Below are 20,000 nucleotides of genomic sequence, written 5' to 3'. Positions count from 1 at the left end.
AATAGTACTAACCTTTAACAGTTAATGTTACTCATTTTCATTAATTACTAGTTTCTATGTAACTGTTTTTATATTGTTTTGCTTTTTTTTTTAATTCAACACAATGTTTTTAATTTATTTATCTTATTTTATTAATTTTTTTAAAAAAGGACCTCATCTTCACCATACCTGGTTGTCCAAATTAGGCATAATAATGTGTTAATTCCACGACTGTATATATTGGTATCGGTTGATATCGGTATCAGTAATTAAAGAGTTGGACAATATCGGAATATCGGATATCGGCAAAAAGCCATTATCGGACATCCCTAGTTGTGATGTATTTTATTTTTTATCATATTGTATATGTATTATGTGCTTTTTTTTTTCTCTCTCTTTCTTTTCTTTAAATTTTAATGTTTTTTAAATCAGATTTATTTATTCATTTGATAGGGAAATCACAATACAAGTACTGAGAAAACAGACACATTTTTTGTCGCCCCCCAAAAAAAGGTAAAAAAGTTAAATACAATTTTTGTTTAAAAAATACAGAAAAACAGTAAAAGTAAAATAATAACAAAATAATAAAGTATTTAAATTGTCCATCAATCTATAAAAATAAAACTCCATTTGCTTTTGGGCTTTCGCCGAACCCTGCAATACATGTAGTACATTGAATTTTTGCATCTGTGATGTCACTTCCTTCCTTAATAAATGGCGATTGCATCATACCTTATAATTATTGTTCAGCAAACATTCTAAGTTACAGTTTGCTAATATACATGGGCAGTTATTGCATCATACCTTCTAGATGTTCAGCAAACATTTAAAATTACAATTTGGTAATTAACATGAGCATTGATTGCATCATACCTTATAGTTGTTCAGCCAACCATTCTAAGATATGGTTTGGTAATTAACATGAGCATCAATTGCATCATACCTTATAGTTGTTCAACCTACCATTCTAACATATGGTTTGTAATAAACATGAACATTGATTGCATCATACCTTATAGTTGTTTAGCCTACCATTCCAAGATACGGTTTGGTAATTAACATGAGCGGCAATTGCATTAGACCTTATAGCTGTTGCGCAAGAAACCAAGTTATATGACTCTGAATCATACAGCTGAATACGTTGGCCTATGTCATGTTATATGAATTTGGCGTATTCGGCTGCAAAATTGTCCAAAAAGAAGTTCACGTGCAAGTTTAACAACAAGACAAAGATTCATAGTAGCACTTGTCTGATATTGCAATAGTGCTATCTCCAAATTATTTCCACTCGCTTTACATTGGGAAGGCCAATGATTGCAGAAAGTACAAAGTAATCTAATACACTTTTAAGAAGAACCAAATGTTGAAACCGTGAGTCAGGATGGTGTGTGGAAAAGCTAAATGCCTGTGTCAGTCTCCCAGATAATAAACATGTTAAAGCAACAGTATGAAACAAAGTTTTGCTAGGCGTTGACATTGCATACCAGATTTGCCATTGAGTGGGGATTTTGATTGGCTATCCAAGAAGTCTCTGACTGTAAAGAAGACTGACAATGGTCTATTGAGAACAAAATCCTTGCACTTTGAAATTTCATGAGTTGTTTGCTCATTCAAACTAATTGGTTTGAGAAATCAGTGAATGGCTTGGCAGAAAACACCACCTGATTAGGTGTAAAACCACGAAGAGCTGAATCCTTAATGAATTAGCTGTGTGAGTGTGAATGTTGTCTGTCTATCTGTGTTGGGTTGGCCCTGTGTTGAGGTGGCGACTTGTCCAGGGTGTACCCCGCCTTCCGCCCGAATGCAGCTGAGATAGGCTCCAGCACCCCCCGCGACCCCAAAAGGGACAAGCGGTAGAAAATGGATGGATGGATGGAAGTGGAAAAGCGTCAGTCCTTACAGTTGTTCAGCCAACCCTTCTAAGTTACAGTTCTGTAGTAAACATGGTCGCCGATTGCGTCATGCCTTAATAGCTGTTCAGCCAACCCTTTTAAGTTACGGTTCGGTAGTTAACATTAAAGATTAAAGATACCAATGATTGTCACACACACACTAGATGTTGAGTTGAGTTGAGTTGAGTTTGAGTTTATTTCGAACATGCAAGCATACAACATGATACATCACAATTTTGTGGTGAAATTTGTCCTCTGCATTTGACCCATCCCCTTGGGGAGCAGTGGGCAGCAGCGGCGCCGCGCCCGGGAATCATTTTGGTGACTTAACCCCCAACTCCAACCCGTGTTGCTGAGTGCCAAGCAGGGAGGTTATGGGTCCCATTTTTATAGTCTTTGGTATGACTCGGCTGGGATTTGAACTCCAACCTACCGATCTCAGGGCGGCGATTGGGTCATGCCTTAATAGCTGTTCAGCCAACACTTTGAGAAATGGTATTATAGAATTCCTGGAAAAGATGCCGCTGTAACGACAGTTTGTTCACCCCCAAAAAAGCTATTATTCTGGGTTTACAGCTTCTACTAAATTAGAGTTTCTTAAGAATGTGACAAAAGAAGAAATAATCTAAATTGTAAATCCGACTGTCATGGAATAGATATGGTAACGATAAAAAATGTTATAAAAGACATTTCAGAACCTCTGACATATATCAGCAACGTATCATTTCTAACCGGCAAATTCCCTGACAAAATGAAAATTGAGAAAGTCGTAGTTTACCAACTACAGACCAGTTTCATTAATTCCACAATTCTCCAAAGTCATGGAAAAACTATTCCATCCCCGATTAGATATATTTATCAACAAAAGTGGGAGAACCAATATGGATTCCAAGCAAATATCTCAACATTGATAGCAATAATCAAAATAACAGAGGAAATGACCAATGCCATAGATGGTAAAGAATGTGCGGCCGCAGTATTCATGGACTTAACAAAAGCATTTGACACAATTAATCATGATATTTTAATACAACAATTAGAACGATATGGCATCAGAGGTTTGGTCTTGAACTGGGTAAGAAGCTATTTAACCAACAGGAAGCAATATGTGAAGATGGGTGAAAATATGTCAACACGGCTAGATATGTCTTGTGGTGTACACCAGGGATCAATACTGGGACAAGATTTTTTAATCTTTATATAAAAGACATCTGTGAAGTTACAAAGGACTTAAAGGCCTACTGAAATGAATTTTTTTTATTTAAACGGGAATAGCAGATCCATTCTATGTGTCAATACTTGATCATTTCGCGATATTGCCATATTTTTGCTGAAAGGATTTAGTAGAGAAAATCGACGATAAAGTTCGCAACTTTTGCTCACTGATAAAAAAAAAACCTTGCCTGTACCGGAAGTAGCGTGACGTCACAGGAGCTAGTATTCCTCACAATTTTCCTTTGTTTACAATGGAGCGAGAGAGATTCGGAGCGACAAAGCGACGATTACCCCATTAATTTGAGCAAGGATGAAAGATTCGTGGATGAGGAACATTAGAGTGAAGGACTAGAGAGGCAGTGATGGACGTATCTTTTTTCGCTCTGACCGTAACTTAGGTACAAGCTGGCTCATTGGATTCCACACTTTCTCCTTTTTCTATTGTGGATCACGGATTTGTATTTTAAACCACCTCGGATACTATATCCTCTTGAAAATGAGAGTCCAGCACGTGAAATTGACATTCAAAGTGACTTTTATCTCCCTGACAATACATCGGTGACACACTTAGCTACTGAGCTAACGTGATAGCATCGTTCTCAAATGAAGATAGAAACAAAATAAATAAACCCCTGACTGGAAGGATAGACAGAAGATCAACAATACTATTAAACCATGTACATGTAACTACACGGTTACATCAACAGCCGTGCTCACCTGCGTTCCAGCGATCGACGGCGCGACGAAGGACACCCATCATCGACGAAGCTCTGTAGCATGAGCTAACGTGATAGCATCTGTCTCAAATGCAGATAGAAACAAAATAAATAAATCCCTGACTGGAAGGATAGACAGAAGATCAACAATACTATTAAACCTTGTACATGTAACTACACGGTTAAAAATTCTCAGCCTGGTAAGGCTTAACAATGCTGTTGCTAACGACGCTAAGGCTAATTTAGCAACTTAGCAACCGGACCTCACAGAACAATGATAAAAACATTAGCGCTCCACCTACGCCAGCCAGCCCTCATCTTCCCATCAACAGCCGTGCTCACCTGCATTCCAGCGATCGACAGCGCGACGAAGGATTTCATCCGTGGGTTTGGCGGCTAGCATCGGCTAGGCGTCTGCTAAGTAAGTAGTCCTTGTTGTGTTGCTGTAAGTATTGTACTTAGCCGCTAATACACCGATCGATCCCACCTACAACGTTCTTCTTTGCAGCCTCCATTGTTCATTAAACAAATTGCAAAAGATTCACCAACACAGATGTCCAGAATACTGTGGAATTATGAAATGAAAACAGAGCTTTTTCTACGGGCTCCGAATACTTCCCTTGCCCTCATGACGTCACACGCATACGTCAGCATAATAAAACGTTTTTAACCGGAAGTGTGGCGGGAAATTTAAAATTGCACTTTATAAGTTAACCCGGCCGTATTGGCATGTGTTGCAATGTTAAGATTTCATCATTGATATGTAAACTATCAGACTGCGTGGTCGGTAGTAGTGGCTTTCAGTAGGCCTTTAAAGTAATTGAATACACTTTTAAGAACCAAATGTTGAAACCGTGAGTCAGGATGGTGTGTGGAAAAGCTAAATGCCTGTGTCAGTCTGCCAGATAATAAACATGTTAAAGCAACAGTTTGAAACAAAGTTCTGCTAAAAGGTAACATTGTAAAGCGGATTTGACATTGACTGGTGATTTTGATTGGCTATCCAAAATGGCTCTTATAGTAAAGAAGACTGACAATGTTCTATTAAAAACAAAAGCCTTGGACTTTGAAGTTTCATGAGTTGATTGATTATTCAAACCAATTGGTTTAAGAATTTGATTGGTTAAATTTAAAACTACAAAGAGCCAAATAATGAGTAGAAAAGCAGCCTGCCGGGCAGATCCATGCGTACTGTGCCTCCCGGCAACACTAGCCATGGCCCTGCCCGGCCGCCCAATCCTTATAATTGTTATGCGCAATACGTTGTTGATGCACATTTGGCAGCAATTACACCCTCAAGTCTTTTTGAATACGATGCCACAAGTTTGGCCCACCTATCGTTGGGAAGTTTGGCCCGTTCCTCTTTGCAGCACCTCTTAAGCTCCATCAGGTTGGATGGGAAGCGTTGGTTTTCATCCAGGATGTCTCTGTACATTGCTGCATTCTTCTTAGTCTAGTCAGGGAGGTGACCAAGAACACAATGGTTCAAGCACACCTGTGAAGTGAAAACCATTTGCGGTGACTACCTCTTGAAGCTCATCGAGAGAATGCCAAGAGTGTGCGAAAAAGTAATCAGAGCAAAGGGTGGCAATTTTGAAGAAACTAGAATGTAAAACATGTTTTCAGTTATTTCACCTTTTTTTGTTATGTCATGTGTTCATTCGTAGTTTTGATGTGACAATCTACAATGTAAATAGTCATGAAAATAAAGAAAACACATTGAATGAGAAGGTGTGTCCAAACGTTTGGCCTATACTGTATGTACATGTGTTTTTTTGTATTTGTCTTTTTTAAATTAATTAGCAAAAAAAAAACAACAACCTTTTTACATTGTCATTATGGGGTATTATGTTGAAGAGGTTCATTTATGTAGTGGATTGTCCGAAGCTTAAACAGGCAACAAAAGTAGTTTAGTACAACAAATTTATTTACCCATTATCAGAAGTGCAGGTTGAATTAAGTTGGCCGTGCAGACAGACCACATGTTACTCCGGAGTAAACAAGACACACACAAGCCAAAATCACTGTCGAGTTCCGGTCTTCTGCTATTTTTTATATGTCTCTTGTGCGTCATTGTTTGTTATCTAATGCGTCACGATTGTTTTGTTTTGGTTTTGTCTGTTCCAAAACAACCTTGTATCTCTTAGTCATATTTGGAAATTCTAAACATTCTGTAGACAGGTTGGCACAACTCCATATTCACCTTTGTCCCACTGGCACAGAATAGAAGAGAAATTAAATGAGCGTACATTCTTATTAGACATGCAATATAGGTCAAAGGTCAGAAATTCTACTACATTTAGCCTACTAATGTGTATTTATAAATGGTTGATTTATATAGGCTAGTAAGGTAAAGTTTTGTACCTGACAAGTTTCGGCTATCTTGCTTCTGCAGCCTTCCTCAGAAACTTGTCAGGTACAAAACTTTACCTTACTAGCCTATATAAATCAACCATTTATAAAATATGGGGTATTGTCTGTAGAATGTTGAGGACAAATATTACTTTATTCTATTTTGGAATAAGGCTGTAATATAACAAAACCTGGAAAAAGTGAAGTGCTGGGAATATTTTGTGGATGTATATGTAGTACTATATGTAGTCTTGTTAGAACTAGTGTTGCATAATAAATAAATACATGTCAATTTTGATAAAATATATACTGTGTATAACAGATTGAAAACAAGACCATATTTTGGAAAAATATAAAAATAAAAGCAGCACAATCCCAACATTTGCTGTACTATTTTAATTTCATTGCACATCCAAGAGAAATATGATGATACAGGGGGTAACTCAACATAGTAGTCTATAATGCATGTTTGTTTTTGGCGGATATCCCAAGATGCAACAGGACACTTAAAATCAGAATCAGCTTTATTGGCCAAGAATGTTCAACACGCATTACCTATTATACTTGATAGTCTACACCAGGGGTCACCTACCTTTTTGAAACCAAGAGATACTTCTTGGGTACTGATTAATGGGAAGGGCTACCAGTTTGATACACACTTAAATAAATTGCCAGCAATAGCCAATTTGCTCAATTTACCTTTAACTCTATGTTATTGTTAATAATTAATGATATTTATCTTTGTGGAAACACTGATCATCTTAATGATTCCTCACAATAAATATATATAGAAGCAGATAAATATCAATATGCAACACTTTATTTTTATATTTACTCTAAGTGCACATTTCTCAAATTGAACATTTTCAAATGATCACTTCTAAGACAGTCTTGTGAAATCTCAATATCACATTTTAACTAGCTAGCCACTAACATTTTTTTAACAAATCATGAATTACTTTGCACCATGTTTGTACGAATAATAACTCATGTAAAGTACAAAAGTCAACTCTCAAATTTTTAAATAAATCATGTCACACTTTGAACGGGACACCAAATCTGTTATCTTTTTCTTTGTCAGTTAGTAAAGACCAAGTCTTTAAAATATTTTCTTGAATTTTCAAATTCTATTTGAGTTTTGTCTCTCTTTGAATTAAAAATGTCGAGCAAAGCGAGACCAGCTTGCTAGTAAATAAATAACGTTTAAAAAATAGAGGCAGCTCACTGGTAAGTGCTGCTATTTGAGCTATTTTTAGAACAGGCCAGCGGGCTACTCATCTGGTCCTTACGGGCTACCTGGTGCCCGCGGGCACCGCGTTGGTGACCCCTGGTCTACACTCTCTATGTGTAAATGCAAGAAGTAAAGTAATAAAGTACTGCCACCATGTACTTATAAAACAGTGCTGTGTTTGTTTTTGACTAAGTTGGAGGGCTAATTCCTTGTTTTTTCATTTCAACAAATATATTATCTGGTTGTGTCGGAGCCACATTAATGTCTCAGGTGTACACAGGTGGCAATATAACATCGGTTGTATAAACACAGGTGTCGGGAATTTAGAATTAGAGATGGGATTTAGGGCTCTTCGAAGGGAGACGGATTTTGAAGAGCCGTTCCTTTCAAAGAACTGTTCAAAAGACCGGCTCTGTATTATAGTTAGTTTTTTTCCACTTTTTTCTTAAATCAAGGAAACAATCACTGGTAGCAGACCAGCGGTTATAGGATAAGATGTGGAACAGAATAATTGACATTTACGCAAGTAAGAATAAATAAAAAATAAAAGTAAAACAGCAATAAAAGTTTGAAATAGTAAAATGTGACTACAGAATTGTATACAGTATTACCTACCTGGTGTGTGTACGCTTGAATTACTTCAGATATCAGAATAATTACCCAGACACGTGGATACAAATTAATAAATCAAAACATTTAAAAGTAAAAATAATTTGAAAAAAAAAGTGAACCCAAATTATTTTCTGTCTTTTTTTACTCAAACTCATTTTCTAGTCCGTTTGGGTGACTCTATCATGTGCATAAAAAAAACGTGAATCATTCTCATTTGTTAAAAAGACTCAAATCGTTCGTGAACATCACATCTGGAGTCAGGTGTTAGGTGTTTTGTTTTTTTCTAGCTCTTCCCAGACACACACACTTAAACCACTTTTGTGTTCCAGCAGCGGTCGTTTATTTCTCTCACCACTGAAGTCATGGTTTGTTTCGTAGAATGTCATGTTATTGAATGGGAAACTCAAACTACACATCGTCATCTGGACAATATTAGGATGGACCACACCCAATACCTCAGTGACTACCGGAGGAGAGTCACTACTCAAGTCAAAACCTCTATCTTTTGGAAAAGACAAGTAAGAAGGAAAAAAGAAACAATAAGGTGGATTTATTGAGGAAAAAGACACAAGTAAACCATTTGGTGGATGTTAAGGGCACTTTTTGGACAACTCCTGTGAAAAGATGTCGCACCTGCAGCTGATTACCTGCATCATATCTGGTGAGTGCAATCATTACATGCAATTTAATAGCCACTTTGGATCACCTTGGATGCGCTGCAGCATCGAGCCTCTCCCTGGAGGTCACTATAGCCTGAAAGAGGGCTATTCATTTTGTTGTGGCCATCCCTTGTTCATAATTAAAGTGTTGGCCATTCAGTTAGTGAGTGCGTTCATGCGGTGCTCATCAATGCCATTCTTAGTTACGGTTTAGTTACGGCATTTTTGTATTCCCACTGCTAACTATTTACAGTTTTTTTCAGTCGCTAACAAGCGTTTTTCTAAACAGTAGTCACATTTTCGAAACTCTAAACACGATTAGCACAACATCGGTCCTTTGTGGCCATACCATTCACACATATCATGTTGTTTTCACACAATATGCAGTCAGTGAACACATTTATATAATGCTTACATTTTTTTAACAGACAAGCTATACCTCCAAACACAATTATGGATTGTTTTTGTATTATTTACAAATGTTAACACACAACATCCCACAATTGCAAAGACAATATTCCAAACCTTAGATGCAGTATAAAAACCTCTGCTTCTGTAATACAGTAATATCAGTTCTAAAACAATATATCCCAGCTGATAATACTGTAACATCAGATGCGATGTGGATGAAAACGTGTGGCCTAACCCTGAAGATCGCAGGGATTAGATACTGTAAAGGAATTTTGTGCTTTTTTTTTAGTTCTCCCTTTTTACTGGGCTTTTTGCTGTTGCTTTTTTGTTCATGGATATTTTGTTAACTTTACTGTAAACAATACTGTAAAACGTTTTCTGTTGTACCATACTGTAAACAGTATTTCTACTATACCTCCTGTAGTAAACAGTAAAGAAAAAAAAACTGATTCGCTTTTTACTGGAATGCTTTTGAATGTGAACATTACATGTGGATATACAGTTCCCAACCAAAAAATTAGGCATAAAAAACTGTGGATTGCATGTTTTGCATGCAAATACCTGTAAAACTGAAACATAAAAGTCTATGCAGTTTTTGTAATGTCCACAATAGCCAGTATTTTGAAACCTGGTGTACTTTGATTGGCTGCATGTTCCTTGTGAAGTGAAAACAAGAGTTATTATTTGAAAGAATAATTTCATTTTGAGTCAGATGTCCAGTGTTTTGGTAAAGTTAATGTGTGCCGAGAAAGATGTCATCTATTTTGAAATGAAGAGTTAGTATATAGTTAACAAAATGTGCTTTTGAGAAGAAAATGATCTATTTGGCCAATTGTGTTTTGTAGGTGTAAGTCTGTGTTAAGAGTTTAGTAAAAGTATTTTAAGTATAGGTAAGCGCTTGTTAGCGATGGAAAAAAAACTGTAAACGGTGCCATGAGTCAAAATAACCTTGCTTTAAAAAGCCTAAGATCATAGCATTTAAATTTTTTACAGTGTAAACATGTGGTAATTAAGTTAATTTTAAGGTGTAATAGATACTGAGGTGGTGTGGGATATGTTAGGAATGAGCTGCTCTTTAACATTGTCTTCTAAATGTAGTTTTGTTTATGTGTGTAATCTGTTACACAAAGTTTATACATATTACCAATGTCGAAACACTTTTTTAAAACAATACTATACATAATACCATACGTAAACAAGCATGTACATCACTGCCAAATACGGAAATGTCGACTATAATTAATTTTTTTATTTCAGGGTTTCTCAAACTTTTTTCACCAAGTACAACCTCAAAAAATCGCTGGTTTATTTTATGTTTTTAGCTACATTGTATGGTAAAACGTGTTTATTGTACATAGCTTTGAACAACTAGAAGTTTGTATTAGGGGCGTGGGAAAAAATCGATTCGAATTCAAATCGCAATTCTTTTTTTTTTTTTTTTTTTCTCAAATCGCGATTCTCACGTTGTATGATTCAGTATCGATTCTCATTTATTCAAAAATCGATTTTTATTTTATTTTTTTTATTTTTTCATTTGTATTTTATTCAGTTTATTTTTTAATAAATCAATCCAACAATATAATACAAAGCAATACCATAACAATGCAATCCAATTCCAAAACCAAACCCGAGCCAGCAACACTCAGAACTGCAATAAACAGAGCAATTGAGAGGAGACACAAACACCACACAGAACAATTCAAAAGTAGTGAAACAAAAATGAATATTATCAACAACAGTATCAATATTAGTTGCAATTTCAACATAGCAGTGATTAAAAATCCCTCATTGACATTATCATTAGACATTTATAAAAATAAAAAAATAAAAAAAAGAACAATAGTGTCACAGTGGCTTACACTTGCATCACATCTCATAAACTTGACAACACACTGTGTCCAATATTTTCACAAAGATAAAATAAGTCATATTTTTGGTTAATTTATAGTTAAAACAAATTTAAATTATTGCAATCAGTTGATAAAACATTGTCCTTTACAATTATAAAAGTTTTTACAAAAATCTACTACTCTGCTGACTGGGGTAGATCCTGCTGAAATCCTATGTATTGAATGAATAGAGAATTGTTTTGAATCGGAAAAATATCGTTTTTGAATCGCGTTGAATCGAAAAAATCGATTCATAATCGAATCGTGACCCCAAGAATCGATATTTAATCGAATCGTGGGACACCCAAGTATTTGCAGCCCTAGTTTGTATGTATAAGATGGAGTATTTAAAAAAAAAAAAAGTTTAACAGACTCGGGCTGTAGTTTAAGCTGCACAAATCCCAATCAGAATTCAACTTCCACACCAAAACCAAATCCACGCAGCGGACATTAATCCATGAAAATATGAAGAAGCTGCCACATGGCCTGCCTGACGTGTTTCTCCAGAGTCTACAAATGGACGAGCGAGCATGAGCCTGTTGAGAGTAAAATGTCAACACTCTCAACCCCCCGGTCCGTCACTCACAGACGTCCACATGCAACATAAACAATGATTTCTTATATTTTCCTATTGTTGTACAATGGCGAAACAGGCCGCATTAGTCCGGTCCCCAAGGTAAATCTCTACAATATTATTAGAGTATTTCATAAAACTACTGTAGTTGTTTATAGTACATTGTATCATATTGATTTTCATACAGTATTTGGTATCTAAAAAATATGTTTTCTTTTTAAAAGGCATGTTAAATTGTGGTGTTTTGGGGAGGCAAAGCACATTAATTTCAATGATTTGAGATATGAGAGTTTTTAGTTACAGTCATAGAACCAACTGAGTTTGTAAGTTGAGGTACCACTGTATATAAAAGCCCAATGATTCAAATGAGAGTCAATATAATATTATATTATGTATACTAACTAACTCAATTGTTCTTCAACAATTGTACAAAATATGTTGATATACTTAGTCTTTTATTGTTGTATTTATATAGTATATCAGTGATTCTCAAACTGTGGTGCATGTAAACCAAATAATTAATTTACAAAATATTCAAACACAGTGTTACTGTTCAAACTGTGTGTAATGTTAGAGTGGCCAAAAAAATTAATATCCTTAAATAAAACCTCTAACTTGTTTTTAATGAATTTCTTGGTCTACTATGCAACTGTATTTTAATTTTAGTCATCATGTTGGTACTTGGAGAGCCAAGTGTGTTTTGAGGCGGTACTTGGTGAAAAACGTTTGAGAACCACTGTAGTGTATTGTTCACAAATAAGTTTATAAAAACAAATTTGAGTCAAACTCATTCAATGATCTGCAAAAGTGTCAAGTAAAAAGTATAGGTACAGTCACGATAAAAAGTTTATATACACTTGTAAAGAACATAATGTCATGGCTGTCTTGAGTTTCCAATCATTTCCACAACTCTTATTTTTTTGTGATAGAGTGATTGGAGCACATACTTGTTGGTCACAAAACACATTCATGAAGTTTGGTTCTTTTATGAATTTATTATGGGTCTACTGAAAATGTGAGCAAATGTGCTGGGTCAAAAGTATACATACAGCAATGTTAATATTTGCTTACATGTCCCTTGGCAAGTTTCACTGCAATAAGATGCTTTTGGTAGCCATCCACAAGCTTCTGGCAAGCTTGTGGATGAATTGTTGACCACTCCTCTTGACAAAATTGGTGCAGTTCAGCGAAATGTGTTGGTTTTCTGACATGGACTTGTTTCTTCAGGACTTTGGGAAGGCCATTCTAAAACCTTAATTCTATCAATCAATCAATCAATCAATCAATGTTTATTTATATAGCCCTAAATCACAAGTGTCTCAAAGGGCTGCACAAGCCACAACGACATCCTCGGTACAGAGCCCACATAAGGGCAAGGAAAAACTCACCCCAGTGGGACGTCGATGTGAATGACTATGAGAAACCTTGGAGAGGACCGCATATGTGGGTAACCCCCCCCTCTAGGGGAGACCGAAAGCAATAGATGTCGAGTGGGTCTGACATAATATTGTGAAAGTCCAGTCCACAGTGGATCCAACACATCAGCGAAAGTCCAGTCCATAGTGGGGCCAGCAGAAAACCGTCCCGAGCGGAGACGGGTCAGCAGCGCAGAGATGTCCCCAACCGATGCACAGGCTAGCGGTCCACCCCGGGTCCCGACTCTGGACAGCCAGCACTTCATCCATGGCCACCGGACCTGCCCCCTCTCCCCCCTCAACAAGGAAGAGGGGAGCAGAGGAGAAAAGAAAAGAAACGGCAGATCAACTGGTCTAAAAAGGGGGTCTATTTATTTAAAGGCTAGAGTATACAAATGAGTTTTAAGATGGGATTCTAGCCTGATTTAGCCATTCCTTTGCCGCGTTTGACGTGTGTTTGAGGTCATTGTCCTGTTGGAACACCCAACTGCGCCCAAGACCCAACCTCCCGGCTGATGATTTTAGCTTGTCCTGAAGAATTTGGAAGTAATCCTCCTTTTTCATTGTCCCATTTACTCTCTTTAAAGCACCAGTTCCATGGGCAGCATAACATGCCCAGAGCATAATAGTACCACCACCATGCTTGACGGTAGTCATGGTGTTCCTGGAATTCAAGGCCTCACCTTTTCTCCTCCAAACATATTGCCGGATATTGTGGCCAAACAGCTCCATTTTTGTTTCATCTGAGATCACATGGACAAAGATAAGACCTTCTGGAGGAAAGATATTTTTGTGACAAACAAGTATGTGCTCCAATCACAAAAAAATAAGAGTTGTAGAAACTATTGGAAACTCAAGACAGCCATGACATTATGTTCTTTACAAGTGTATGTAAACTTTTGACCACGACTGTAGGTATCTGGGTAACAGCCCTGTATTGACTGGATGTAAGGTGGATACTAAAAATTGCAGTATCGTTCAACCCTACCCAACTTAGGATTCCACTATTGTTCAAAAGTCAGTATTTGATTTGTTGATTTAGCAATGCCACAGCAACTATAGTTCAGCAGTGCATGACTAAGTGGTGAGCACACACACCTTATAAGTAAAGTAAAGTACCAATGATTGTCACACACACACTAGGTGTGGTGAGATTACTCTCTGCATTTGACCCATCCTTTGTTCCACCCCCTGGGAGGTGAGGGGAGCAGTGAGCAGCAGCGGTGGCCGCGCTTGGGAATCATTTTGGTGATTTAACCCCCAATTCCAACTCTTGATGCCGAGTGCCAAGCAGGGAGCTAATGGGTCCCTTTTTTTTTTATAGCAAGACTATTAACTATACAACTATGTATGTACACATGTACAGACATATATTACTGTATATGCAATTAAAACAGACGCAGGTAGGTCAAAAAACATTAAAAACTGACCAAAAAAATGACCAAACCCTTTTAAACCTAGTTAAAGTGACCTAATACATATCATTGCTAAGAGCTAACACTTGTCCGACTAGTTGCAGTTCTACTATGTCCAAAAGGTCATTGACCTTTGTACAGTATAGTGCATTTCCCCTCACCCTAAAATGATGCAAATCGGCTTTATGTCGTGTTTGCACCCTGAGGCCAGCCCGAGTGCTGAGGAATTCTGTGTATTCCTGGCCAGGGAATGTCACTGAACAGAAGTCACACATACTGTACACACCTTTGTTTTCATTGTCATACTGTATGTACGTACCATCACTAAGTGCTTCCATAGTCTCCTTGTCAAGAGGCACACATCTACTGTATATATCTGTCGACCAATCTACAGTCGCCATCAAAAGTTTACATACACTTGTAAAGAACATAATGTCATGGCTGTCTTGAGTTTCCGATCGTTTCTACAACTCTTATTTTTTTGTAATAGAGTGATTGGAGCACATACTTGTTGGTCACAAAAAACATTCATGAAGTTTGCTTCTTTTATGAATTTATTATGGGTCTACTGAAAATGTGAGCAAATGTGCTGGGTCAAAAGTATACATACAGCAATGTTAATATTTGCTTACATGTCCCTTGGCAAGTTTCACTGCAATAAGGCGCTTTTGGTAGCCATCCACAAGCTTCTGCTGGAATTTTTGACCACTCCTCTTGACAAAATTGGTGCAGTTCAGCTAAATTTGTTGGTTTTCTGACATGGACTTGTTTCTTCAGCATTGTCCACACGTTTAAGTCAGGACTTTGGGAAGGCCATTCTAAAACCTTCATTCTAGCCTGATTTAGCCATTCATTTACCACTTTTGACGTGTGTTTGGGGTCATTGTCCTGTTGGAACACCCAACTGCGCCCATGACCCAACCTCCGGGCTGATGGTTTTAGCTTGTCCTGAAGAATTTGGAGGTAATCCTCCTTTTTCATCATCCCATTTACTCTCTGTAAAGCACCAGTTCCATTGGCAGCAAAACAGGCCCAGAGCATAATACTACCACCACCATGCTTGATGGTAGGCATGGTGTTCCTGGGATTAAAGGCCTCACCTTTTCTCCTCCAAACATATTGCTGGGTATTGTGGCCAAACAGCTCCATTTTTGTTTCATCTGACATCACATGGACAAAGATAAGACCTTCTGGAGGAAAGTTCAGTGGGCAGATGAAACAAAAATGTAGCTGTTTTTATTCCGATCAATCACAATTACTTAGTCGTGGTCAACAGTTTACATACACTTGTAAAGAACATAATGTCATGGCTGTCTTGAGTTTCCAATCATTTCTACAACTCTTATTTTTTTGTGACAGAGTGATTTGTTGGTCACAAAAAACATTCATGAAGTTTGCTTCTTTTATGAATTTATTATGGGTCTACTGAAAATATGAGAAAATGTGCTGGGTCAAAAGTATACATACAGCAATGTTAATATTTGCTTACATGTCCCTTGGCAAGTTTCACTGCAATAAGGCGCTTTTGGTAGCCATCCACAAGCTTCTGCTTGAATTTTTGACCACTCCTCTTGACAAAATTGGTGCAGTTCAGCTAAATGTGTTGCTTTTCTGACATGGACTTGTTTCTTCAGCATTGTCCACACGTTTAAGTCAGGACTTAGGGACACCTGATTCTGATCATTTGGATGGGTGGCCAAATACTTTTGGCAATATAGTTGAAAATGAGTTTGGCACCCCTGTCTTAATGTAACTGCACATTGTCCTTCAAATAAACAAATACAAACAAGCAATTAGAAACTTATGTTTCTGATTTTGTTCATGTAAACACAAAAAAACTTCAGATATAAAGCAACTTATGAGAAGCCATAAAACAGATTTAATGTACACATAAGCACCATCTGGTGGCCACAGCCATGCCTGCAGCCCCCTTGACCTATTTTGCAAATAGCCTTTGTCCCCCCCCAACAAATATGATTCATAATGTATGGTTTACATTACACGGCGCTGATAGCATATGGCTGCGTTTGTGTCTGATCTAGTGTGTAATATCTGCCAGGCATGGGTGGAAATGATGTACGGCGGGCCGAGGTGACGATATTGTTTTAAGCAAAAGGGCACCAGCTGCTGTCACGGAGTCGTGGCGTGGAAAGTGGGAATCTGACCTATTGGTTTGGAGCAGATGAGAACACATTCGCCGTGACCTTTCCGCTTCATTACCTTCCATGATGCCTCATAAAAGTGAGGAGAATACGCCGCAGAAGCCGCTGGCACTTTTATTCAGCCCCCCCCCCATTTATTCATTTATTGCTTGGATATGACAGGAGGTACTCACAGTCCTGCTCCATCACTGGCCACTATATTAGGGACGCCTGCACAGAACAAAACATGAGCTCCGATCACGAAACTGTTTAAAAAGTCATGATATGATGCTCAATTTTGAGATATTAGTATTGCAAATATTTTCATCCTCAAATGTCGAGTCAAATGTATTGTTTGCACTTAACTTCTTTTTACACTTTAATGACACTGCTGCTAATTGGATTGTTTGACCTTTGGACTGTCCTTCATCACTGCATGCACACTACAGGCACTTATTTGAATACATCTGGCGCCCTCTGCTGGTTAATGAGTATATGTTTTTATTTTAAATCAGGGGTGTCAAACTGGAGGGCCAGCTTCCCTTGCAAGAGTACAAATGCCATTTTTTTTTCAGTCACTATCATAAAAAAACTTCATGAACGATTTATAAACACCTGCTCATGCTCCGATCGATACAGAGCTGCATCAAGATGATTGTGAAAAATTCCCCAAAAAAGTGCAATTCCCCATTAAAGCAAACAGAGCATCTTCCCTCATTGGGTTTCATCGTCGACATGATGTTGTGGCAACAGTCGGTTTTACACAATTTTAAAATAGCTGTTCTCTGGTCTAAGTGCATGATTAAGATCAATCATCAATTATTAAAAAAAAAAAAATTCACAAGAAAAAACACAATTATTTATAATATAACATCAAAGCTAAGTTTTTGTGTTACCAACAAAAATACTAACAAAAAGCGCACTCAAAGGGAGTGGTGAAACAACAGAACAAAACAAATAACAACAAAAATGGGACAAAGGCACTGTAAAAGGTTAACTATCTGTGGAGCCATCTGATAGGGGTGTAAAAAAAAAAGATTTTCTAATTAATCGCGATTCTTATTTGTAACGATTCTTAACAGATTAAAAAATAATAATAATCAGAATTTTTTTTTTAATCTGTGCTGTCCAGCCATTCAGGCAATGTTGGATACTTCTCTTGTTGCCTTACTTGTATTTGATTTTGTTAAATGTTTGGGTAGAATTTCATTCAAAACAAAACCAGTTTTCTTTTAAGTGATATAGAAATTGATCAGACTTGTTTATCTATTTTATGGAGTAATGTAGTTCATCATAGAACTGGCACCCAATGTTATTTAGAAGTATTGATTTTGAATCGAGAATCATTTTGAATCGAGAATCGAATCGCAACCCCCAAGAATCGAATCAAATCCTGTGGTGCCCAAATATTCAAAGCCCTAATATTTGAATATAAATGTAGAATCGCCCCATGATGTCATCACACAATAGCCTTTGCATTTGATTATTATATATATACATATATCTATATTTTTTATGTACAAATTGATGGATAAGGTGACTTGCAGATATTTAAATATTTATTCTGACAAAACATGTTTGAAATATCTTGTACATAAATAGATGATAGTATAATAATAGTTGCATGATCAGATAATAAAGTTTAAAACAAATATGCCATTTCATTCAGTGCTTGCTATTTGTTGGGTCAACGTTGAAAGAACAAATATTTTTTAGTAAGAAATATTTGAATATTGTTTTATTTTTCAGGCTTTTATGGGCTCATTAGCTAATTTGGAATTTGATGCCTGCAACATGTTTAAAAAAAGCTGGCACAAGTGGCAAAAAAGACTGAGAAAGTTGTTATAGGCGCAAAGTTCAAAAGCCAGCATGTGTGATGGTATGGGGGTGTATTAGTGCCCAAGGCATGGGTAACATCTGTGAAGGTACCATTAATGCTGAAACGTACATACTGGTTTTGGAGCAACATATGTTGCCATCCAAGCAACGTTGTCATGGACGCCCCTGCTTATTTCAGCAAGACAATGCCAAGCCACGTGTTACAAAAGCGTGGCTTCTTAGTTAAAGAGTGCGGGTACTAGACTGGCCTGCCTGTAGTCCAGACCTGTCTCCCATTAAAAACGTGTGGTGCATTATGAAGCCTAAAATATCACAACGGAGACCCCCGGACTGTTGAACAACTTAAGCTGTATATCAAGCAAGAATGGTAAATAATTCCACCTGAAAAACTTCAAAAATGTGTCTCCTCAGTTCCCAAACGTTTACTGAGTGTTGATAAAAGGAAAGGCCATGTAACACAGTGGTAAAAATTCAATGTGTTACTGCCATTAAATTATAAGTTAATGATTATTTGCAAAAACATTAAATATCTTGTCTTTGCAGTCTATTCAATTGAATATAAGTTGAAAATGATTTGCAAATCATTGTATTCTGTTTTTATTTACGAATTACACAACATGCCAACTTTACTGGTTTTGGGTTTTGCACAATATCGTTACATCCCTATAAAAGACTGTACTTTAATCAAGCGATCCTTTGGCGTGCCACTAGATGGAGCCCACGTACCACCAGTGGTACACTTATAGACGAATAGAATATTCATATACAGATGTAGAAGAGGATCTTCTTACATTACATTCAAAGGAGTTTGGTGTGTCGTGTAATTTTGCAACAAACACTTAATTCCTAACAAAATCCACCAGTGAGTAGAGAGGGTGTATTTGGTCTCGTCGCCATAGCGATACCTCGCTGTGTGCAGTATGAATCTATATGGCTACCAATTGCCGCCTCTCAGCTGAACATGCATGACCACGTTTGTGTGTGTGTTAGTGCGTGTGTGTGTGTGTGTGTGTGTGTGAGACTTCCGTTTCATTAACGCAAGTGTACAACGGTGCCCCCCCGGCCGTGATTAGCACACTGGCCTCCCCTGCAGGGCGCAGTAATGAAGGATCACCAACATTGACAGGAGGCTCTTACTGTCTAAACTCGGCGTATAAAAGACATGTGGAGGAGGCTTGCATATCCATTGGTTACTTACTGGATGACCGACTTGTTAGTGCTTTCGCTGACTGATAGAATGATGTCTCATATGTTGCATGTTGAGTGTTGATTAAGCTAATTAGATTACTGCATGTGTACAAGCGGAATTAAAATGTGTATAATATCATTTTGGTGTGTGGCCCTTGCCACCAAGCCATTTGGCATCCTGTGGAGATCAGCCACAGAGAGCAGATCTTGGCCAGATCAATACTCCTTAGTGGATTTCCTATATCAACCACACTGAAATCCCACCATCTGTGACATATAGGTTGAGCGTATACAGCACTGCGGGCCGGGGTCCAATCTTGTAATTTGCTCAGGCGCCGTCTGCTCGCTTCCGATTCGAATTTTTCCTCAATATGAGAGATGCAGTCATTGTTGTCTGCTTATGTTGGCAGACACAGCTGCTCTTTTTAAGCAAAAGTTTTTCAGTCAAAAAAACGGACGCTCCTCCACTTGT

General features: G+C 37.5%; 1 long non-coding RNA gene across 2 annotated transcripts in view; it reads left to right on the top strand.

The window, feature by feature from the left end:
• Nucleotides 1-8,313: 8,313 nt before the first annotated feature.
• The window catches only part of LOC133645035 (uncharacterized), a 37,702-nt gene continuing 26,015 nt past the window's right edge, over nucleotides 8,314-20,000 (top strand). For both annotated transcript variants that reach the window (XR_009824880.1, XR_009824881.1), the window contains exon 1: nucleotides 8,314-8,658. This is a non-coding gene — a long non-coding RNA (uncharacterized LOC133645035). The remainder of the gene's footprint in view (nucleotides 8,659-20,000) is intronic.

The sequence above is a fragment of the Entelurus aequoreus genome, linkage group LG28 (assembly GCF_033978785.1).
Source record: "Entelurus aequoreus isolate RoL-2023_Sb linkage group LG28, RoL_Eaeq_v1.1, whole genome shotgun sequence".
NCBI lineage: Eukaryota > Metazoa > Chordata > Actinopteri > Syngnathiformes > Syngnathidae > Entelurus > Entelurus aequoreus.
The sequence above is the reverse complement of the archived record's forward strand: the minus strand, read 5'-3'. Positions and strand labels throughout refer to the sequence as shown.